The 15228-nt window shown below is 38.6% G+C and overlaps 1 protein-coding gene and 1 pseudogene across 2 annotated transcripts in view; one reads left to right on the forward strand and one right to left on the reverse strand.

Moving 5' to 3' along the window:
- LOC150088739 (tectonic-2-like) overlaps positions 1–15228 on the forward strand; it is a 351050-nt gene that overhangs the window by 118955 nt on the left and 216867 nt on the right. The window lies entirely within an intron of this gene.
- LOC150088740 (uncharacterized) overlaps positions 1–15228 on the reverse strand; it is a 165521-nt pseudogene that overhangs the window by 42355 nt on the left and 107938 nt on the right. The window contains exon 2 of the transcript XR_016546741.1: positions 2093–3006. The product of XR_016546741.1 is annotated as an uncharacterized LOC150088740 (transcript). The remainder of the gene's footprint in view (positions 1–2092; positions 3007–15228) is intronic.

The following is a 15228-nucleotide window of genomic DNA, read 5'->3' on the forward strand; positions in this document are numbered from 1 at the left end:
TTGCCTGTTTTGCTGGACGAAAATCCCGAGTTGATGGGAGAAAAAAAAAAAAAAACCTTGCTGCCCGCGCTTGAGACTGACTTAACTCAGACATGGAGTGTAAAAAGCCCATAAGAGTGTATTGACTGGATTCGAACCCAGGCCTTTTGCACCATGTGTGGGATGGACGATGATTGTAACCATTGTGCTACCTGCGAGGACCCATTATTCGCATAGCATTCCCAGGTATTTCATGGAAAGGTGCAAACTACGCTGCATGGCCACTAGCACCATGAGTTAATAGCGTGTTATACCTTTACTGGTCAAAATCACTTTACCCGACACGATGTGGCATGAGGTCAACAAACGTGACAAGAAGAATATTGAACTATTTCAGTAATAAAAAGTTAATCGTGGGTTGTGTTGATGAACATGCCTTTCCAGTTCATTCTACAGATGCTCAGTGGATTTGGGATGGCCAAAAAAGATGTGTGAAGTGTTCCTTGTGTCGAACCACTCTTTCAAACATTTGGAGTTGTGTCAGTTGCATTTTCACCTTGAAAGCATCCCCAATCTGTAGAGATAAATATGCAATACTGCCGTGTGTACCTGATCCTCAACGACGTTCATATATCCTCTGGTGTTCACGGCGCCTTCCATTGAAATTAAGGGGAATAAGGGTACATTACGTAAACATGCCGGCACTATTCCACCTCCAACATATTGATCCTGTTGTGTATTTTCGGTACACAAGATGGATTCACTGGGCGATATTCTCCAGTGTTTCATGTAAATCGGAACTCACATGGCTTGCATTCAAGCCTTTCCTTAGAAGCATTAAACTGCAATTGCCATTTTTCAGAGAAATGGCAACTGCAGTTTAATGCTTTTAAATGTTAGGCTTTTCACTTAGGGAACAGAAATTCAGGAGTTTCTTACAAGCTAGGGGATGGATTTAAGAGTGGTCCAGGACGAAAACGACTTAGTGATTACGATTCCATCGGACATCAAAATTTTCGTGTAGTGTAAACAACCGGATAAGAAGGTACACGGTGTCTATGATATGTAGGACTTTTTGCAAGGTAGGGAAAATGTTGTCATTGTACTTTTATGTAAGACAATGGCCAGTTCGCATTTAGAATATTGTGTTAGTTCTAAGGACCACACTTAAAGAAAAACATAGAACGTCTGGAAAGTGTTGAAAGAAGGGCAACCTAATTTGTGAAGAGTGTTAATCGATATCCAATGAAGAACGGCTTAGAAGGTGTAAACTGCAAAGCTTGACAACTAGACATCTTGGGGAGAGGGTATACCTGATAAGGACCTGATGTGAATCAGTAAAATGAACAAAGGAATTATGTTTTCACTGGTATGAGAAATAAGAACCAGGGATCATGAATATAAAATTTTGAGAGGTAACAGACGGCTGTACATCATAAAGTGTACTTTTGGCATCGTGTTTTAGATCTTCCTTCCTCAACCTCAAATTTTTCTTCCTCCCAGCAACTGCCACGGCAGTTGCTGGGAGGAAGAAAAATTTGATAAACTTCGAAGTGTTATTGGATAGCCACAACGGTGAAGGCCTGTGAGTGAGTGAGTGAGAGTTTTTTTTTTTTTTTTTTTTTGGCAGATACAGAAAACATTTGTTTCCTTGCATCATTTTAGCCACTATAATACTGACTCATAACGACAACTGTACCTCTTTTTAGAAGCTTGTGACCTCTTGTTCGTTTGCTATTGATGATGAACTGATTTGGGCTATAGTGAGTCACACACCACCGGACCCTTTTCGGTTTACATAATTTTGTATACATTGTTGCAGATAGCCAAAACATCTGTGGTCCTAGTAACGTGGCCAGGCCCAGTATGATATATTGTTTTGCGGGTCCTAATGAGAACTCGTGGAAAAGAATAAATATAGTTAATGTTTAATATTGAGTGCTGTTTATTTTTCGGAATTTATGAATACTGTCAAGAAAATCTCTTACTACTGTATTATGTATTCTGTGGATATATGTAATATGCTGTATATGAACTGTACATCGATTATTATTCTCAATCTATAATACATTATTGTTAATACTTGTAATATACCAGACAAAACCTTTCTTACCTTCTGTTCCTTCGAAAGCCTGAGGCTGAATACTATAGATTCGGTTACTCTCTAGATCTAGAGAATTCAACATTCGAAGATGAGTAAATGACTTTTCTGGCAGCTCTTCGATCTGATTTGAGGCAAGATCCAGTAGATCCAGACTTTCTCCCATTCCCTCAAACTCATCAGGAAGTATTGTTGCAATCTTGTTTTCGTGAAGTTGGAGGCGTTGAAGTACTGTAAGGTTCCTGAGTGCTTTTGAAGGGACTGTTGTGAGGAGGTTGGCACCGAGGTTTATCCGCGTGAGATTTCCACCAACACCTACAAATGCTCGATTGTCTATGAAAGTTATCATATTTCCATAGAGCGAAAGCCGGAGGAGGGAGATAAGTCCTTTGAAGGCTTCAGCGTGAATGATCTGTATTTTGTTATAGTTTAGGTTGAGAGATACTAAGGAGGAGAGAGTCTCTAAAGCTCTGCTTGGGACCGTATCTAGGGAATTTTGCGCCAAGTCCAAAGATTCCATTTGATCTCCCAGTCCAGCAAATGCACTATCGTCAATGCTAGTGATGTTATTGTGGAGCGCAATCAGATGACGTATATATAGTCCATCAAGGAGAAAGGAAGGAATAGTAGTTAACATGCTGTTTCGTAGCTTCAAATACCAAACACCCTGTTTGGTTTGGGCGATATTCTCCAATGCTTCACGAAGCTGGTCCAGCCTGGCATTCTCACAAGATATATCTAAGCCTTTGGACTTCTCTTGGCATAAGCATGGCCGGATAACGATGCGAGTTGGGCACCCGAGTCGTCCAGCCCTGATAACTGTTAAGATTACAAGCCACACTATCCATGTGGCTATCGTTTCTGTTGTTTTTTGGTTCATGTTGTTGATTAGGAAATGGTCACTGTTCTCGTCATGCTGCCAGGTTCTGCAAGCTGAAAAAAAAAGTTCATTAGAGAGCGTGATCTGTTTCATTTCATCGAATCTAGTGCGATTTATAGCTCAAAATGATTATTACGTTTTTGAATGAAATCAATAGTTGTTCATAAATCTTAGCTCATGCTAGCCACATGTTCATGGTGAAAAAAAATTAAGGTAACACCATTATTCGTATTATGAAGAACAGTAATAATTATTAATTCGTAATTACGAAGAAGATATATCTAAGCAATACATCTATATCTATATCGAACCGGAATGACGAATAACGGTTCAAACCTCATTAAACCCTAACCAGAACAAACCAAACATAAGAGGTGAGCCAAGTCGAAATGAGAATTATTGCCTTTCCAATAAAGCTTACTCCTCACTCGAGCGACGCGATTTAGATTTTTCTCAAGAAAACATCGCGTCGCGTGAGAGTTGCCTAACTATTCTGTCCCGTTGAACTTCTCTCTTTTGTTTCGAAATCCTTAATGCTAATCCAACTTCGATGAGAAACTCGACGCTACCTATAGGCAATAGATGACTTTTCACTTACGACATTCGCTTGGCGTTCATTTTCTAAGTGAGACGAAGTTATGATGAAATATTCTGCTGCTGACATTAAATTAGTGGAAACGATAAATAGGTGTTAGTTGCCGTGAACTGTTTGGAGGAGTGACTGGGCAATGCAGTGAATGCACAGAAACGAAACGTTCTCAGTTCACACATAAAAAGTTTTTTTTCCAACTTTTATTTTTGTTATAAACCAAATTATCGCTATATGCCAGAGTCGGCAACCTTTTTGAGTGAAGAGCCATTTTTGATATAATTAAAAAAAAAAAAAAGAGAATCCGAAGAGCCGCACTTCAGCTCAAGCTGGGGGAGATGGAGAGTTTTTTAAGAAATGGAATAGAGTGGGAACGTGTTTTATTAAAAAAATATATTTTTTGAAATATTATTTATTAATATTATTTCTAATTAATGTGACTTTTGCTGCTGAACTTCTTGAGCGTCTCTCAACGTCAGGAAAGTATGCCGTAATTTTCATCTTTAAGCATGCTGAGAGACTCCTATTGTTCGGACGGTTTCTTGATTTATTTTTAATAAAGTTCATGTTCGAAAATATTTGCCCGCAGAAATTCGTGGAACCAAAAACTGAGAGAAGTCCAATTGCAAATATTTTCAAATTTATATACGTGTCCGGTAAGCTACACCACGCATCGAACACAATTTGGTCTTGCTTTTTAAAATTAAACATCTATCGGCGTCCATTTGTGTAGAATTGCAAGGGCAGCCTTTTGCCTTTCCAAATCCTCAATTTCAGTTTTAAGGCATTTTAGTCTTGCACTCCACATGTCATTGATTTTTAAGTCCTCTGACTCCATTTTCAATTGTGCTTCATGTGGTCCAAAAGTTAAAGAGCCACAGTCACATGCTCCAAGAGCCGCAGGTTTCCGACCCCTGCTATATGCTAACGAGCCTAAAATGTTAACCACTTGCGTAAAACTTGTTTAAGTTTATCAGTGAATCTGGCTTTAAATTGTATTCTGCTAATTCCGTGTAAAAAGTATTACCAACTTCTTTTTATATTGAGGGCCATTTCCAGTGGTGAATTATCCCCAAATACTCGTATTGAGGAATGTTTTGATTTCGCGTGTAGTAATTAGTTTCGAAAATGGATAATTAAGTCTAGGAAAATAGGCAAGAAAAAAAGCTCCAACTACTAGTTAGAATCCTGATTTATATATTTAAAAAGCACAAGACAACGACTTGTAGGAGGCCGTGGATAAGAAAACACAAGAGTAATTATTAAGAGTAATTGTAATTATTAAGAGTAAAGGGATTTGAGATCTGGGAAGACATCACTTTGAAGTAATATCATTGTGATTTCTTTCAGTGATACCATACACAAATGTCTGTGACCTTCGATGGTCGCCATGGTTTCATACGTACTGGAATCCATGGAAGAATTTTTGCATAGAAAGAATTAAATAGAAAAAAATAAAAATGCTTTTATGTATTTACACATTTAAGTAGAGGAATTTTATATTTTACTTAGGAGGGAAACAACATATTTTAATGCATAGTTGCTCAAAACTTAATATATAGAACATGAGTATTGGTGGATAATATCTTGAATTTATTGTAGTTAGTGAACAAAATTCAGCAATATAAATTGTGCAGAATACCTTTGCCTTCGTAATATAGGGCCTTCGAGGGTAGCACAGTCGGTATAATCATCATCCTCTCCACACCAGGTGGAAATGACCTCATTTCGAATCCTGTTGATGAAGCGAGGAATTTTTATGGTCCTTTTTCATAACGTCTCTGGGTTAGTCAATCTCAGGCTAGGGTAGCATAGTTTCTTTCCCCTCCCGGAAACTTGGGTTTTTCATTCATTATACAGAAAATTGACCACAGAACACGCAATTTACAGACATAATACACACGGCGCAATATGGTCTAAGTTGCTGATGCGCTTAAAACCATACAACAGCCATCCGATGAAAATGCCAATAACTTCAGGTAAAGGAGTGTTTATAGACTTTAAATTAACAACTAAGGGCCTTTTTTTTATTCTCTAACGTTACCGTAAACCAGGACAACTTTATGACACTTTTTTTCTGTTTTCTAAAAATAAATACATGTAAGTATAAACGAAATGATATTCCGATTATGATTATGGGTATAATTACCTCTCATTTTCTAAATACCATTACGTTTATTTACAAATTTGCATTAGAACAATTAGAATTTGAGAAATTAGGTGTCACAATGTTACACTCCTTTGTAGGACAACTTTGTGACAACCAACATTCTGCTATCACTCCTTTGTATTTCAACATCTGTTATAGTGTTGCACCTATAAATGACTAATTTAGGACAATTAAAGGATAAACGGAAGCAAATCATTCAGTATTTTCGATGGAACAATGTCATGAATGCATTTTATTAATATGTTAGCTTACAGTACTTCAGCACAAACATTTTTTTATAGAACATAGGGTAGAAACTTTACTAAACACAACAAAAAGAAACCCTTCAAAGCAGTTGGTACATTTCATTACTCATTACGTTGAAAACAACTGGGTTATTTCTGGAACATGAAAAATTGCTCGCTTCCCCCTCTGCTTAGGAGCATTTATTTTACATACAATCTCCTTGCCTTCGTACCAAATTTTCTTTTTCCGCAGGCCATCTCCAGTGTTTACCTGCTGGTTCCATTGCATTGATTAGTGTCCCTTTCTTACTAATTTTAGTTATTGTTCCCGGATAATACTTTTCCTCATAAGTTACAACAACATAGCTTTCAATAACTTTATCTTCTTCAATGAAGGGCACGATGTCAGGTGTGTGTGTGCTGGACTTCAGACTCAGATTCTTCTTCCCAGTTGTCATCTGATTCCGTATACACTGTACTATACATCAGAAGTTTCGAGTTTGCAAATTTTACGACCTAAGTTCTTCGGATTATTTGCGGTGGTTTCGAGCAGCGCAGGAATATTCATTTCTGACGAACTCTGCAGATCCAACTCTGATATGTTTTTGCCTGGTGGGACATTAACCCTTCTCTTTTTCGTTTGCCTTTTTTCAGTCACTTCAGTCTTCTTTCGAACAAGGTGCTCTACGAAGCTGTCACTTACATTCTGTCGAATTGTTTCGGTTTCTTTTTCCTGAACACAACTGCATAGCCGATTCAGGACCTCTTCTCTATTTAGGGGATAAATCCCACATTTTCTGAATCCGGAACTTGGATTCTTTCCCCTATTCTCCTCGATCTTTTCTACCAGCTTATTAAGCAAAGCTGGAAATTCCTGCTTAGGTATCGTGACGCTCCTGGTTCCAACAACCGACTCCTTCCATTCAGTTAAAATGGCCTTCCAATTTCTCTTCAGTGGCCGAAGAACGCAACATCTAACGGCTGCAGCAAGTGTGTAGCATTCGGCGGCAGTGCTATAAATCGAATGTTGTGTTCCTCACACTGTCGAATAACTTCAATGTTCAGATGCGAGCTCAAATTATCACCAATTAACACTTTGGGTCCCTCTTGTCTTCTCAGAATAGGAAGCATTAAATTGGTGAAGAAGTCCTCGAACGTATTGTAGTCAAACCATCCAGAAGGAGTGCAGTTATATCTTGCATCTGCAGGATCAACTTCAGTCTATGTATTCCACAAATGCTTGGACTTGTAGTTCACATAAAGTGGAGCAAGCTGGCCATCTGCATTCCCACAAAACATTATGGAAGTGCAAGCTTTTGTGGAGTTCCTAATTTTTTCAGGGTATTTTGTACCTCTTTTTGTGATTACTTTGCAAGAGTTACTTTGGTCGTCTACGAGGTTCGTCTCGTCGTAGTTCCAAATATTTGCACTTGGAACTCCATCAAGTTCTGCTTGCAAGTGGTCAAAAAAATATTAACAATATCCTCATCAACTGCTGCTCTTGCAATTGATATATTTTGAGCAAATCTTTGGGTAAGAATTTTATGGCGACCCATGAAGGAGTTTTGCCAATCAACTCGTGGAAAATTATTTCTAAAAATAAGCACTGTACGGCCCACGCGGTCCAGATAAGATTTCACTATGCACCTCAGGTCGAATCTTGTCAGAGGAAAACCATAATTTGACATCACAATACAATGAGAAACGAAAGCCTGTTCCTCAGTTTCACTAAAAACAGTTGGATGTCCTGGGGTGGCATCACGTTTCCCTTTCAGCTTTAACCATAGGGTGTTTCTATGTATCCCATACCTAAAAAATAAAATTATTTATTAGTATAAAATTATTAATTACGTAGTGTAAAATTATTAATTACGTAGTGTAAAATTATTAATTACGTAGTGTAAAATTATTAATAACGGTAGTTTTAAATTATTTTTCTAATTTTAAAACAGAATACTGATACAAACTACTTGAAACTTACTTTTCAACTGCTTTCCGTAAGGATATTTTATTTGATTTAATTTTATTAAGGGTCTCTGTCAGCGTAGCATCAGTATAATTTCGGTATTGACGTGACCCAACTATCCTTCTGCATTTTCCGGACATTTTATACTATAAAACAGATAAATTATTATAAATATAGTAAAATAAAATAAAAGCAAAAGTGTTGAAATATCATGGTGCAACTTTGTGACACCGCCATTAACTGTCAAAATGTTGTACTCCATACGTTTACGTTCTACTTATTTTCACGAAAAATAAAGTAAATAAACACTTATTTAAAATTTACTTTTTACAAAATTATCACAAAACAATATATCAAAATAAACTTACTTTCATATCCACTGCACTTGGAGTTTTTCTGTATCAAAACAAACTTTCAACAGCTTCCTGAAAATGATATTCACAAGCGACACCCACAATGGCTGCACTAGGCCGCTTGAAGGTTGTGCTAGTAGTTTTAACAGTTCGAACTGATGGAAGCAATAACTGTAAAAATGCTGGGGGTAATTTTGCCTCTGACGGATTGCAGAATGCCCGGCAAAATCAAAAATAAGTCACGCGGCGTAGGTGTCACAAAGTTGTCTTGGTTTACGGTACTTAATTTTTCACAAAAATTTTGAAAATGATCATCATGGCAATAACCTGCACGACATAGAATATTTGAAAAAACTTCCCAAAATGTGTCGAGAGTAACGTTGGGTATGTTACTTTTCAGTTCTTCCGAGTGTGTGGATTATTGTTGTAGGCATTGCGTTTGGCATAGCTCCACAGAAAGAAGGCTAAGCTATCTTGCTGAAATTATGCTTTAACAATACCCTCCTCAGTGTGGTGTCCCAGAAATTCATGGATAACGTTAATGTACGAGTGGGTGTTTTGGTTTTTCTGAAAAGGTACAGCAATCTTGCAGCCGGTTATTGCACATCACAAGCCAGTCTTCACAGGGAAGTTTTATGTGCTGTACGGAGATTTTCCATATACAAAATAGATGAGTATTCTGAGAGTTTGCATATCCAGCCAGACGAAATAAGGCCTCATGGGAAGAAAGTCCAGTCTAACATATGAGGGTTTTCATCCACTTTTTCCCGGAATCATTCACAGTGTAGTGGCAAAAGTTACTGCATGACATGCACTTGGTACGGAAACAGTTTTCAGTGTATAAGTTTTAATGGAACGGTTTTAACCATAGTCACTTCTGCGGACTGGCCACAAGGCTCTCTCTAACTTGTGTAAATATTTCTCAATCACAACAGCCGATGTGCAAACGCGACTTACAACATTATTATCCACTCCCCTTGAACCTTTTCACCAATTTCCTTGTCGCAGAATTTAATGGTTAATGGTTCCTTACGGCTTCGAAATTGCCTACAGAATGTTGAGTTGTTTTAAGATAATGTTCCACCATGAATTCGCGCTCTGCTCTTAGGTGGTCCTCGTGTGTAGTACAGTTAATAGAATGCCGTCCTCCCTACACCGGGTGGAAAAGACCTGAGTTCCAGTCCCATCTTTGACGTGAGGAATTTTTATGGACATATTTCACAACGTGGCTGAGTTAGTTGTGCTCAGGCGGGGGTAGTATGGTTTTTTTCTCTCGGAAACTCAGGTTTTTCGTCTAGCAAGCAGAAAATTGACCACAGAACACACGCAATTTAGAGACAGTTTACACGGAGCAATATGGCCTTAGTCGTTGATGAGCCAAAAACCCGAATACAATAACAACAGCTTCTCTGTGCTGAACACCATCTTTATGTGCTGCTCGCACTGCGCATACGCATTTGCAGTTTTACAGGTTTTCGGCACAGAATAAAGAATGTTTCTTGTAAATTTAATCTCTTCAGCACTCTTTTACGTGGTTATTTGCATTTTAATGTGTTCGCATATAAAATGATTAACTTGTAGTAAGAACGAATACTGTACTTGTAATTATGTTAAATTAGTGGAATGCAATAACCAGTATATGTAATAAGTTAATACAATAACTTTTTGAATGCTTTATATTTATTTATCATAAAATTAAATTTAAATATTGATAATTCTTATGTTCAGAATTAAATTACAAAACATTTTTCAAATTTTGACTAATCATGCTACATTTCTATATCTTAGTACAATGAGATGGAATTAAACAGTATTGCAGAAATTGCACTGGCCATACAGTAGTAATTCCTTTATATTTCGTTTATTAATTCTGTTTCAAAATCGTATTTTGGGCAACCGTCGTTATGTTATATCGTTTGATGAATGCTTTTCCCTATTGTTATTGCTAGCGAAAGATATTCACTCGCCCCTCTCCTCCCCCACCGTCCAAGAAAGTGATAAGCAGGAGTAGTTTGATCTTTCCTTTCCTGTAGCTTGAAAGTTGCTGAGCAGTGAGATATGACAAGTGTGAGATGGAACATGTTGGGTAGCGAGGTAAGCGCACAGAACGCAAGTGCACGTTGACAATGGTTGTCTTATTGGCAACATCGCGTGCGTGCAGCGATTGCAGGCTGCTGACATAGACGAAGTGGATACGGTGGTGTGTCACGTACAGTTCCGGTACCGAAAAGCACCTATTGAAACTGGGTCCTCCCTTTAGAATTTGTTCTGAAGAACAAAAGTCGAGGATGATAAACGCAGCGAAACCTCTAATTTAAGAGTTGAAATATTTCTTATTTCCGACACAATCCATCTGTTTACATGTCGTCGGTAGGGATGGTGATATAAATTGAAAGCTGTGTTGTTGTATTCCAGCAAGTAAGGCTTCCTTGTGCGCTTTAAGACACCAAATATACATATATATTTCAAGATTTATTCACATATGTACGGTTTCGCTGTTGTTTTAAGCATATGTGAGGGGGGGGGGAAATAAAAATTTATTAGTTTAATTTTTTTGAATATTGATAATAATAATTCTTTATTAAATATTCCTTATTTGTTCTGTTCCCTTATAACTATATAGACCTCTATTTCTTACACCCCCACGTACACATCTGACTTTGCTTCACAGGAGAATTCCAGATATAAGGGAACTTCTCAATTATGTATAATTCCCTTCGGAAAGGCTGAGTGTTCAGGAATAACAAACTCACAAATTAATAAACAACAAAGTTTATTTACATATATATATACAACATAATATACAGTTGAATTAAAAAAAAAACCTGTAATAGGCATACAAAGTTAAATCAAGGATACCTTGCATATATTATTCTTATCCCTGTTTCCCTTCACTAGCTAATCTAAGTTGACCATTATATGAAAACACTGATTCATTCTTCTTGCCCTAACTAACTCCTAACACTTATACACCTTCACCATACCTATTTCACTTACTCCTGGATACAACTGTGTTTCTTATATTGACAATCAATATGCTACTTTCATCATTATACTCTGTGTTCTCACCATTCTGTTACAATACACTGAAGACCAATCTTAACTTTCTTAAAGTCTCTATTTGTTATTAGTCTTTCAGATGAACCAACAATTCTTCATCAATACAAACACTATATTTAATTATCTATCCTCCAAACATATTCATAGTTTCTCATAAAATTCAATTATCTATCCTTAAAACATTCAAAGTTTCTTATATAGTTCAATTATCTGTCCTTAAAACATAATCAAAACTTCTCATATAAACCTTACTACCCTTCTAACACATTATAATCATTTGAACAACAATTTAATCTATTACTCATCCTTCGTTTCCCTTGCATTTTACAATAATCTTTTTTAACATAATAACTCTGTTAGTATATATATAATTTATTTCAGAGATAATTTATCTATCATTTTACTTCTAGTGCTACCCCTTTTTTTTTAATTAATCACTATACTGTTTCACTAACAATCCTTGTTAACTTACAGTACTTACTATATTCTCACCTACTTCTATCTTTTTTCTTTCCTTTCCGGGGAGGTTTCAACCTTCCATTTTTGGCTCTCTGAGGACCTCCTTCATCTGCTTCACCTGAATCTGCTACAGATAATTTTCAGGAACTCTTGGCTGCATAGGACTGGCGTCCTTTCTCCACCTTATTCGGGCTACCTTCCATTCGCTGCTTCCTTCCTACTCATCGAGCTACTAATTCCGCATTTTCGCTCCTTCTCTCTCCACCTTATTAAAACTTATTCACAAAAAGAAAACTCACAGGGCATCTCACACTTCTCTACTTCTCTACTCCACTTTTTACAGCTCATCCACAAGGAGATAGCTCATAGGGTGCCACCCTCGCTACTCTGCTCCACCTATTAAGAACTTCTTATTAAATTAAGAAATATTTCACAGCGCTCGTTGCATTCGGGTCACTACCCTTGACTTTCTTCCGATGTGGATTAGACTATAGCATACGGCCACTGCTCTTGCCTTCCAATGACGGACAGGCTTATTCTCCTTACACTCCATAATTTCTAACACGACAAAAAACTCAACTGTCAATTATTACCAACTCATTTTTTCTACCACGACCAAACACTCAACTGTCCATGTTACTAACTCATTTTTACTTACACTGACGAAATAACTCAAGTGTCCGTCCTAACTTATTTCCATCAACACCCACACAAACTCAACTCGGGGTTCTGTGTCTTTCCTACTCAGTCACTTTTTTAACCCATTTCGACAAACACCGACAAGAATCAAATCAGATTACTGCAAGTTCCTTAAATCACTTGAGAATCGGGATCAGAAGAAGAAAAGCGACAAACGTCCACAGGAAGTAAACAAAGCCACCCGTGTAGTGAACCACACTAATAAGTTGACTTTGTTTCACGAAAGAAATGATCATATTGAACCACACGACAGACATGACCAAGCTACTGAACCGAGAATCGCTGACCAGAGATGTGTTTCGAGAAGCAAGAGCCCCGCCCCATTTTCTCCCCCACTAGAAGGCAACCAAAGAATTCCAACAACATTAGCCAACAAGCGATTATCAAAGACTCACCCTAGTAAACAGACGCTCGCAGAGAAATATGACATCTCTGTCGCTTTGCCCAGAACCAAGATATTTGTCTCCCGGTTTGGACCCTCAACAAGCCCCGATTCCATAAAGAGAATGTTTCGTGTGGAGCACAATGTCCGCATCGAAGTAAAACAGCTTAAAACTAGGCAAACTGGCTACGCCTCATTTCTAGTAAGATGTTCACCCTCTGCCTACGAAAAAGTTCTGGATCCCGACTTCTGGCCTCCAGGCATACTTATCAGACCTTTCTCTGACGAAAAAAGGCCATCCCCTCAGCAATCCCTGCTTACTCGTCCTCTACAATAGCAATCATCTATTCCAAAAAACCTCCATCCATGCCACACAATCAGGGTCTTCTCGCAAAATGTGCGCAGCATTGTTAACAAATTGGCCCCTCTGCAATCTCTCCTCCTGCTCGACGAATATGATTTCATCTGTATCCAGGAAACTTGGCTTAACCATGGAAGACAACTCACCCACTTGGCCACTCCTCACCATTACAAAAATGTTTGCATCGGCAGGGACCACAAACGTGGAGGTGGCGTCTCCATCATTTACAAAGACATCCATCACCTTGTGTGTGCACAACTCAGCGACTCCCCTGCATTTGAAGCCATTTCTGCAATTTTTACAGTTAAAGATGTGAGAACTCAAGTTGTAGCGGTATATTTACCTCCTGACCATAATCCCGACACAAGGGATGAGCTAACTACCTGGATTATAACCCACCTCAAGCCTCACATGCTCACCTTTGTTTTAGGAGATTTCAACATGCCCTCCCCAAGACACGAAGCTGCTTTGAAGGACGTCGTACGCTCCTTCTCATCTCTAGGCCTTAGACTAACCCATACGCAACCTACAAGACGACATCAAAACCTAGACCTCTTCTTTCATAACCTTGACCATCTTACTCTCACAACGCCGATTTTTAAGTTTGCATCAGATCACCTCCCAATTTCCTTTGATAGTGAATGTCTATGTTCTCCCCAACAACTTGAACAACATGACCATAAAGAATCCCAACTCAAGATCTTCTCATTAAAATATATGCAACCTCAAATCATCCTACAAAGACTAAAAGCTACAGACTGGAAAAAAAATGCTGCTAGCCATCCTGATCAAACGCTTACCAATTTAGCAAACTTGTTAAAAGACATCGCCTGTGAAGGGGCCTCCAAATCTGTACGCCTGTCTCCCAGGACCAAGAACTGGTTTACCAGCGACGCAAAACTCGCCTTCATCATGAAACAGAAACTATACAGGAAATGGCAAAAAACACGGGATCTAGCCGACTACCAACTCTATAAAAAACATCGGGCACGCTTCCTACGCATTCGGAGGAAGGCGCAGAATGACTGGATTGCACACAGAATGAAACTTGGGAAAAGAATCTTCACCAACAAGAATCAACAGTCCCCCATGTCCACTGACACCTTCCTTGCATGGGCTAACTCGCTCGCTGTTTGTTTGTTTGTTTGTTATTTGGTTTTTAGGAGCATTAGCAACTAAGGCCATATTGCTCCGGGGATATGCGGTGGTCATTCCCTGACCTTTCCGCATCCTCCGTATTTGGTGGTCACGGGCTCGAACTCCGGTCTAAATCAAGAAGCGTGTGCTACGCACTGCTGCTCCTGCCCACCTGGCTACGGAGGCGCCAACTCGCTCGCAACTAAGCCCCTATCTGCCCCAAACCCCTTTATTAGGGTTAATCCACCAGCTAACCAGACATCACTGGATAAAATAGCCATCACAAAGGAACGCCTTACTGAGGTCATCAACAGTCTTCCCAACAAGTCTACCACTGGCCCGGATGGATTCCCTATTTTCATGGTTAAACTGTGCAGTGTATATATCATTGATCTCTTGCTTGATGCATTCAATTCCGTCCTCGTAACAGGAGTTTACCCTGCTATCTGGAACACATATTATGTTTCTCCAGTTCCAAAAAAGTCTAACCCAAAATTGCCTAATGATTACAGACCAATTTCTGTAGGATGCACTTTTCTCAAAATCTTGGAAAAAGCCATACTTCCTGCTCTCATCCATCACATGTTCGGCCACAAACCTCCATACCTCCATAGTGTACTACCTGGACGTTCCACGATCACCAACCTCTTGGACACACTGTTCAGAATTGAAAGTACCTTAAGCAACAAAGAGCAACTGGATATTGTGTTTCTCGACATTAAGGCGGCCTTTGACAATCTGTCCACCCATGCATTATGTACCATACTGTGCAACTATTTCAAAATCTCTGGCAACATCTTAGTTCTCCTTAGGAAACTCCTTCAGTCCAGGATCCTATGGATCAGAAATCAAAACCATAATCACCACA

The sequence above is a fragment of the Mastigoproctus giganteus genome, chromosome 3, assembly GCF_048544385.1.
Source record: "Mastigoproctus giganteus isolate SK-2022 chromosome 3, ASM4854438v1, whole genome shotgun sequence".
Taxonomy (NCBI): domain Eukaryota; kingdom Metazoa; phylum Arthropoda; class Arachnida; order Uropygi; family Thelyphonidae; genus Mastigoproctus; species Mastigoproctus giganteus.